We start from the raw sequence: 10013 nt of genomic DNA on the forward strand, positions 1-10013 counted from the left end.
CGAATTTCACGCAGAAAAAAATCTCATGTTGTGACAATACAATATAATACAACACAATACAACACAACACAATACAATGCAGTGCAATACAATTCAATATAACGCAGTGCAATACAATACAATACAACACAATACAATACAGGAAACTGGTTTTGCAAGTTGAACGAAATGTATTGCTGGGAAGGAGTCTATGGTACGTACATACTCGTATGTCAGTGAAAATGTTCACCGAGTGACATTGATTTGTTAGAAGGCCCCCTGAATGTGGTCTGTACAGGGTGTACAATGTCACTCACCACAACTGACTGCCTGATGAGGTCGTCTGGAGTTGCTTTTGTTCAGCCATTTGTTCCCTTATATGTGCGGGAAATCAGCGAGCTGACAGACTTGCTGGTAACGCAACACCAACGAACTATATATGTGTGTGGGGTTGGGGATATGGGCGTATGTGTGTGTGCTTGTACAAGTAAGTGTTCATCTGTGTGTGTGTGTGTGTGTGTGTGTGTGTGTGTGTGTGTGTGTGTGTGTGTGTGTGTGTGTGAATAGAATAGAATACTTTTTATTGTCATAAAACCTTAAAGTTTATAAGACACAATGAAACATAAACATGAGCATATTAAGAAGAGAAACATTCATGAACAAATTTCGCCAGCCTTGGCTGTATTTCTGTTAGAAGGATCAATTCACTAGGCTTTGCATTTGGACGACATATATCGATTAGGAATCTGTGTCTTTACACAATTGTCTAAAAGGTGAATCTCATCTTCTAAACTGTTACAAGTATCACACAGTCTTTGTTCTTTCGGTGTATTTTTATATCTTCCCTGTTCGATTTGTAAGTCATGGGTGCTGATTCGTAACATGGTCAGTGCTTTCCTGTGTTGTGAATTTGCTGTATTCTTTAAATACGGTTCAATTTTATAATTTGTCACAGCGTTCTTGTAAAATGCTAATTTAGATGAACTGTCATGTGTGTGTGTGCCGTGGAAGCTGCGATACGTAGCCTAGAAATGAGTGTGTGGAGGAGGGGGGTAGAGGAGGTGCAGGGTAATGTGTGTGTGTGTGTGTGTGTGTGTGTGTGTGTGTGTGTGTGTGTGTTGGGGCTCATGTACGTTTATGTTTATTTGACTGTGCTTTCATATCTGTGAAATTGCATGTTTGGTGCATATCTGTTATGCATGTGTGGGTGTATGTGTGAATGTGTGTCTTCATGTTTTACATTTATTTGCTTATTTATCATCATTGTTGTCTTATTTATTTATTTATTATTATTATTATTACTACCTTTTTATATTATTATTTATTTATTTATTTACTTATTTATGTACGCTTATTGTTGACTTCATCACGTTTTTGCGCCTTATACATATTATTAGTAGTGGTAGTAGTTGTTTTTTTTTATGTATTCATCTATTATTTATTCACCTTTTTTTTTTCTCAAGGCCTGACTAAGCGCGTTGGATTACGCTGCTGGTCAGGCATCTGCTTGGCAGATGTGGTGTAGCGTATATGGATTTGTCCGAACGCAGTGACGCCTCCTTGAGCTACTGAAACTGAAACTGAAACTGTGCGTCAGTCAGTTTTATTGTATAGTGTTTGTGTTGTAGCGTATCGTATCGTATCGTATCGTATTGTATTGTATTGTATTGTATTGTATTGTATCGCTGCAGTGTCCTTTGTTATATCATGCTGTGTTGTGCTATGCCATGCTATGCTATGCCAAACTATGCTGTGCTATGCTTACTATGCGATGCTATACTGTGCTGTGCTATGTTATACTATGCTATGCTATGTATACAATTGTATTACGTATTACTCCTTTTTTGTCACAACAGATTTCTCTGTGTGAAATTCAGGCTGTTCTTCCCAGGAAGAGTGCGCGTCGCTGCACTGAGAGCGCCCCCCCCCCCCCCCCCCCCGACCCCCCCCCCCCCTTTTTGCGTATTTTTTACTGCCTGCAATTTTGTTTGTTTTCTTGTGGAAGTGGATTTTTCTACAGAATTTTGCCAGGGACAAAAGAAATAAACCTTTTGTTGTCGTGTTGTTGTGTTTTTTTTAAGCGCTTAGTGCATGCTGCACACGGGACCTCGGCTTATCGTCTCATCTGAATGACTAGCATCCAGACCACCACTCAATGTCCAGTGTAGGGTCTTATGCTGTGCTGTGCTGTGCTGTGCTATACTGTGCTGTGCTGTGCTGGCAAGGTAAAAGGAAATGTTTTCGCCCACAACGCAGGTGACTAAAAACCGATGATAACTCTTCTCCCCCCTGTAGTCATCTCCTGCAGACGACCAATACTGAAAACCGCGTGGTCAGGGTTTTTGATACATGGGCAGGTGGTGGATGATGCACGTTTCATTTTCTTGTTGCTTCTTATTTTCTGTGGTTTTTCTTCGTCACATACAAATCAGGTCGGTGGATGAAGAAGCTGAGAGAGGTGATTAATTCCAGACGCCTACCTATTCAGCACACCTGCTTGGTCACGTTTAGTGGGAATAATCCACGTGAGCAGCCGACCGCACGATCTCTCTCTCTCTCTCTCTCTCTCTCTCTCTCTCTCTGTGTGTTGCACGCACGTCTTATACAGACAATAGCTATTCCCATGCAAACAATCTCTCTCTCTCTCTCTCTCTCTCACACACACACACACGCACACAGCGAACGTGAGACACACACACGCACACACATACACACACACACACGCACACACACACACACACACACACACACACACACACAGCGAACGTGAGAGAGAGAGATTTTCTATATCGAAGAATCGTTTTTCTTGAATATTTCCATGGCAACGTCTGACAGTACCTTGATTTCATTCCGATAATGCCGATGCGGGGCGAGGCAAGGCAATGCCGGCAAAGCAAGGTAAGGCAAGACGAGACAAGACAATAAAAAGCTAGGCAAGACAAGGCGAGGCAAGGCAAGGCAAGGCAAGACAAGAAGTTTATTTCACGTAACCTCTGGGGGTGTTGAAACACTACACACATCATTCAGAGCTCCATGCTCAAAGACTACAAAGGTCCAGCCAGAAATCGGAAGGACCAACCTTAAGGCCGCCACCCCGCTGATTGCTCTGGTGATGGCTGTTTCCACGATGGTCTTCACCCTCATGCCGGTGTAGCAGCCCATTCGCACCCTCGTTGGTTTTTACCCCGGGATAAAATCTGGTTGGCGTACCTAAACCCTGGGGTCTATGTGGGCCAGCCTGGAATGACCCAGGGGGCACAATTCCAACCAATAAGAGCTGACCCCCACAAGCTGGATTTTATCTCCCCTCACCCCCGCCTCCTCGTTATGGATATGGGGATCATTCTTGGCTAGGCTGAAATGACGCCTGTCTTTGTTGGAAAAGCCGGATGATTGCAGTTAGCTTGACATGCCAAACGACTGAACAACATGATTGTGCTGACATGCCCGAAGGCTGTAAACAGCTTCGTTGTTCTCATGTGACCGGTGACCGAATGGCTGGTGACTAAAACAGATTTCTTATAAAACAACAACAACAAAAAACAACAGCAAAAAACAAAAAACAAACAAATAGTAACATATTGTATGCTTTCTTGGGGAATCGATCATTACTTAATTTTAGTAGACGTAACCAAAACTTAATACATTTAACATAAGTCATCACATAGAGTGGAAACCTACCAGTTTCACCATAAACCAAATGTCTAGGAGCTTTTGAATGTACGCATAAAAACTTTTTTAAAGCGAAAAGATGTACACTTTCGATTAATTCAAGATTTTTTGTAACTCCCCATATTTCAGATCCATATGTCAACACAGGTTGTATCTGACAGTCAAACATTTTTAAAAAGATACCAGGGGAATGTTCTCCAATCGCCCAAAGTGTTCTTATGATAGCAACGACTCCTTTTCTGGCACGACTTGCAAGATCTTCTAATGTTGCTGTAAAACTAAGGCGGGCTGACAAAAAGATACCTAAGTACTTATATACATTCACAATTTTCAAAAGTTCATTTCCATAGAACCATCTCTCGTTCGCACCAAGGTAGCCACCATTTCTAAACACCACCACATTAGATTTTTTCTAAATTGGCAATTAAATCAAGTCGCTTTGCTGTGTCATATGATATATTCATCTGAGTTTGAAGACCTATTGGGGTATCAGATAGTAGAGCTACATCATCAGCAAAAAGTAAGATCAAGAGCTGGACAAAACCAGGAGAAAGCTGGATGCCATGCATGCCACCCGCAAGCACATCTGAGGTCAATTCATTAATAGATAAAGAAAAAAGTAATGGAGAACATACTTCACCTTGTTTGAGGCCACGTGGGCACATAAAACTGTCTGTGATGTCACCACCAACTCGTACTTTTGCTTTAACTATTTCGTACATACTTTTCAGAGCCTGCAGTATTTTACAATTTAAACCATTCTTTTTTTAAAAAAATTACCTATAATTTACTCCTAGAAACACTGTCAAAAGCTTTTTTTAAAATCAATAAATGCAACATAATTTTCTGTGTCTAAGTAACTGCTTTTGTACCATGGTATACAATGTGAACACGTGGTCAGTTGTACTGTGTTCTGCTCTAAAACCCGCCTGCTCTTCCCCAATCAGACCATGCACATCAATCCAATTACTGATATGCTTGTTCAGAACAAAACTGTATATCTTGCTACATATATTCAAAAGTGAAATGCCTCGAAAATTATCTGGATTATTTGCGTCGCCATTTTTGTGTAGGGGCTGCATGACTGCAAGAGACCATTCTTGAGGAAACAAACCATAGTCAAATATATGATTGAAGTATTTAACAAGAAAAGGCATAATGCAGTCCACACTGTTTTTGTAAAATTCGCCTATGATGCCATCAGGACCTGCCGCTTTATTGCTTTCAGAGCTCTGACCGCAATCTGTATTTCAGACTCGGAGATACTACAGTTCAGTAAATCATCAGATGGTGAGTTAACATACATCACAGCGGGTTCAGCAATGGATTCATTCACATCAGTGGAGTAAGAACTAAACACAGCTTTAAAATGGTTAAACCACTGCTCTTTTGAAATACTGAGAGACAGAGAGAGAGAGAGAGAGAGAGAGAGAGAGATTCACGTAGGCAGGCACACACGCGCGTACAGAAAACAAAATCAACGCGAAATAAGAAAGAAAAGAGAAAAAAACTCAATAAGCTATGCGCGGACGACATATACAGTGACTAATTAAACTGGTGCTGACTGTAATGAAACCGACACCACAACGCACTGACATTTGGCAGGTAAGTCATTTTGTGGCCGTCCATAGCTGTAGCCAGTGGATTCACGTTTCTGTCTAGTGTAACAAAATACACCAAGCAGCTGATAAATGTCATCCCTCCATCTGCCACCTCCCCCTTTTGCTCTCCCTTTTTGCAGGTGGCAAGCTGACGTGAGATATATTGAAAGTCGTTCGTTCACCTGACTCGACTCCACCCACTACAAATACCCGAGACTGGTGAACAAAACCCCATTCTCTCAGTGACTGGCAAGCCATGACTTCTGTTTTTGAAAAGCGCCAGCGCTGAATTTGAGAAACAAAACAATTTTATTCGAGACCGTTGTTTCAATGCCGTCGCTCTGACGCTTAGCTGAACGTTCTTGTAGTATATTAATTTTCTCCGCTGGAAATACATAGTTTTCATTCTGTGTAGTTTGCTGAGTGAATTCTTTCATGTCATGCTGATTTATGAAAAGGAAAAGACTGAACAGAGGAACTTTTATTGATGGAGAAGACAACACGAACACCATAGAAAGTCACAAACATACATATATCTTAAAACAATAATAAAAATGGGAAGTAAAGACCCCCTGGTGGCCGTCGCGGTTCTGGTGGTAGTCGTGGGAGTGCTGGTGTCGAGCTGTCACGGGTGGAGCTGTAATACCACCTTGCAAGACCTGTACCCCGGGTGGGACGCCAGTCCTTACAGCTGCGAGGGGCGGTGTGGGGAGACGTACAGGGCCGGGGCTTGTGCCTGTGACTGGCACTGCGGGCTGTACAGGGACTGCTGTGAGGACATGGCGGAGACCTGCCCCCATGACGACTTCAACAACTCCGCAGCTGACGCACTTTCTGGAAGCCTCACCTCCAGCCCAGACCACCACCTCCACCAGAACTCGTCCCTGCTGCCTCAGATGACGCCCGGCTCTCTGCCTGACAGTCTTCCGAAGGCTGTGCCCAACTCGTTGCGTAAATCGTTGTCTCTGCCTCCTTCACCTCGGGGCGGGTCCCCGATGACCGTGTCTCGGTCTCTGCCGTCCATGGCTCGGTGCGCCGGGAACGCTCGCCTCATCTCTGTGTGTCCCACACCCGTGTCCATGCTGCGGCTCTCCGTGCTGTACGGCGGGCGGCGCATCGAGGCGAGGGAAGTGCTGCACAAGTGCCAGACTCCCTGGGAGGAGATGTCGCCGCCAGACTTTCTCCAGCTGCTGCCTGTGAGTGACAGACTGAGCCGTCACCATTTCCTGAACATCTATTGCTTCCTGTGTCACGGGGGTCACGTGTCCCAGGCCGTGCCCTGGACTCTGAGCTTCGTTTTCAGCCTGGCGGCGGTTGAGAGCAGCATGGCGGACAGTCCCCAGAGCGTGTTGGAGGTGATGGACATGGCCAGGGACAGCAAGGCGCCGGTTGTGGTCTTCCCGCCCTCCAACCTCACGGCCAGACGCTGCGGTTTACGGTATAAACTTGTGTTCAAGTGCCCGTGTCCAGATCTGAAGGACACGTGTACTGGCGAAGTTGAAGCGTACATCGAGGCCAACTACCAGCTGTACCCCCATCCCTCCTGTATGCGCTGCGCCTTCATCTGGACAGGCATGCGTCCCCTCATGATGCAGGTGCCTGACCTGGAGCAGTGGCTGTGGAGAGTCAGCAACGTGTTGTTCCTGGTGAACGTGGCTTGGCGGTCAGAGAACACCGCCAACACCACCAATGTGACCGTGACCCTGAGCTATGACCCTAAGCCTGGCAGGTCATTGTTCACCTGGGAGCGCATGGAATGTCAGGTCAGTATGGATGTTAGCGGCAAAGATCAGACCACAGATCTTGGGGGTCTCGAGAACCAGAATACCATTGGTAACGATACAACACAAGAGTCTGATGTGCACCAGGAAAGCAATGACACTGACGGGGGTGAGGAAGAAAAAAAGAGAAACCCTATTGCTAACTCTCAGCTTCAGTGCGAGCAGACAGCGTGCGCTTCAGGATTCCAACGCACGGCCGGTGTCTGTCGTTCATATCCACACAAACTTTATCTCAACGTGAAAATGTCTTGCGTGGACCCCGTTGAGACGAACCCGCTGCCCTCTCTCTCACTGCTGCTGGGCCCCAAGTCCAAGCTGGTGACGGGCGGCCAGAACACCCGGGAGCGACTCGCCAAGGACCTCCAGCGGCGGCTTGATGACATGGTCGTCGTCGTCTCCAACCCCAGCGTATGCTGGGACGAGGACCGCTGTTATTGGGCTGTCAGCGTGGAGGCGGCCTTCCTGACAGGCCCTGACAGGACAGGCGTGGACAGGGAGCGGCTGGCCAGCACCATGTACTTCGCCACCACTACTACCCTGTCCCGCCAGCTGACCGCCGTCAAGTACAGGCTCATGGTCTGTGTGCGCGTGCGGTCCCTGGACAGGCGGATGGACAACGGCGGTCCCTGTGCCTACAGTACCATCCTCTGGCCAGAGGGTGTGGGCGGTGATGCCACGGGCAACGGCTTCAACTGGGGGACTCTCATGTGCGCTCTTCTGCTAGTCCGCTGGGCTTTTTAGGCTACGGTTGTGGGGGGTAGAGGGTGGGGGACGGTTTCGCCTTGTATTTTAAAGTAGATGTATCAATTCTTCGTCGCTATTATGATGATGATGATATGGATACTTATACAGCGCATATCATCGATCGGAGACCAAGTTCTAACCGATTTACAAACACGGGGTCATTTGCACAAAACGGCTGCCTACCTGGGTAGAGCCGACTGACGGCTGCCACTGGGCACTCATCATTCATTTCCTGTGACATCCAGTCAGATTTTAGGCACGCACACATACACACTTAGACAGACATGCAACATTTTGCATGTATGACCGTTTTGTATATTTACCCCGCCGTGTACGCAGCCAAGCTGTGACCCCCAAGATGTATGGTCTGATGTTTGCCGTCATCAGTGCAGTTGCCGATGTGTGCCTGTGTGTCGGTGCTGTGCCTGTTGACGTACAGCTGTGAATTGAGTTGTGGGAGACCTGCACGGTCCATCCCGTGAAAAGCGAAGGACGTAGCACCAATGGTATTGGCTGTGGCAAGTTTTAACTAAAGGGAACTATACGTTATATGTTTTTCGGGGGATGATCTCCACCCTGCACCCCCCCCTTCCCCCGCTCTCTTTATATATATATACCTCTCTCTCAACAAGAAAGGATTTTGCAAGTCCAAAAGGAGTTTGCCTGTTCAATAAACGAGCTTTGTCTATCAGTGAAAAAGAGGTTTGCCTACTGATGCTGTTTTTGGGTCTTTTCACGACTGTATCGTATCGACCAAGTAATTTTCAGGTTTGTGCTTGTGAAGTACGTGATCACCCACACTTCATGGTCAGTTCACCAGCATTGCATGAATACTGGATCTGTTGCCCCTTTTTTCGTTACCTGCCTTTTCGTGTTTGCTTGAGCTAATTATGATGTCGCTCCTGACTTTATACCTCCAATTTTTCTCTGCTAATATTCTCTCTCTCTCTCTCTCTCTCTCTATTATGCTTGATTGTAAATCATATGCTGATTTGAGAAGTAAATGTGTGTTTAAAAAAAAAAGAAAAGAATTTGCAAAAAGAAAGAGTGTCAGAATGACGAGGTGATAATCTGGATAGCAAAATTTATATCAGAAGCTATCAAGATCAGGCAAAACTGCGTGGTCAGATAGGTTTGACAAGTTTCTTCTGTAGCCAGTGTTGGAATATGTTGCATGGTGCATTGATAGATGAATGAACGGAGTTATTAGTGTTGGGTGGCCTGCTGGTTGTTATCTTTTTTTTCTTAGAAGGAACTTTGTTTTGTTTCATTATTTGCTTTCACCATTTCATTAGTTTTTTTGTTTTTGTTTTTATAATGGTTTGTTATAAAATGAAAGTATGTTGATGTATCCACCCATGTCATAAGGACCTCATGGCCAATAACTTTGTCAAAGCGTCTCTCTCTCTCTGGTTTTCATTTCGACATTTTGTTTCAGAAGGTAATTGATTCACGTGCCCCTTATTATTCTTTTCGTCAGTACATGAAATTCCAGTTTGAGGCAGTTACATCAGCATAAACATAATATTGCTGTTTGCAGTTGTGAGTAGCTATTATGATTATAATAATGATAATAATAGTGATTATTATTATCATTATTATTGTTATTATCGTTATCATTTGTTTATATTAGTTATTTTCCCCAATTTTTTGATTGATTATTTATTCATTGATTTAATGATGTATCCATGGATTTGTTTATAGCGCCCATTTTTTCTCTCAAGGCCTGACTAAGCGCGTTGGGTTACGCTACTGGTCAGGCATCTGCTTAGCAGATGTAGTGTAGCGTATATGGATTTTTCCGAACGCAGTGGAGCCTCCTTGAGTGACTGAACTGAACTGAACTGAATTGAGTCGCGAGTAGCAGAACCAGTCACGTTCGTGTTCTTTCCCAAAATAACCCCGAATATGTGTGTTTTGAGTGATGGATCATTCATGCTCCCATCATTACCATTCATCACTATGTTTGGATTAAAAAACAACAACAACTTGTGATTTCTCTGCCCAGCAACTTTTGTTTGTACACCTTTGATGGGTCGGCTACACCTCTGTCCTCAGTGTCCTAGATCATTTGATTTCAGAGTGATAGTTTATCCATGTGTGCTGTTTGCCTACGTTGCCTTAAAACATTTGTCCTTTTGATTGATAAGGCATCAATGTTTCATTTTTTTCATAGATCATAAACACAACCTTTGGGTTAAAAAATGTAGTTTTGAACTAAAACGAATATCAGTTA

This window comes from Babylonia areolata, chromosome 2 (genome assembly GCF_041734735.1).
Source record: "Babylonia areolata isolate BAREFJ2019XMU chromosome 2, ASM4173473v1, whole genome shotgun sequence".
In the NCBI taxonomy this organism is placed as follows: domain Eukaryota; kingdom Metazoa; phylum Mollusca; class Gastropoda; order Neogastropoda; family Buccinidae; genus Babylonia; species Babylonia areolata.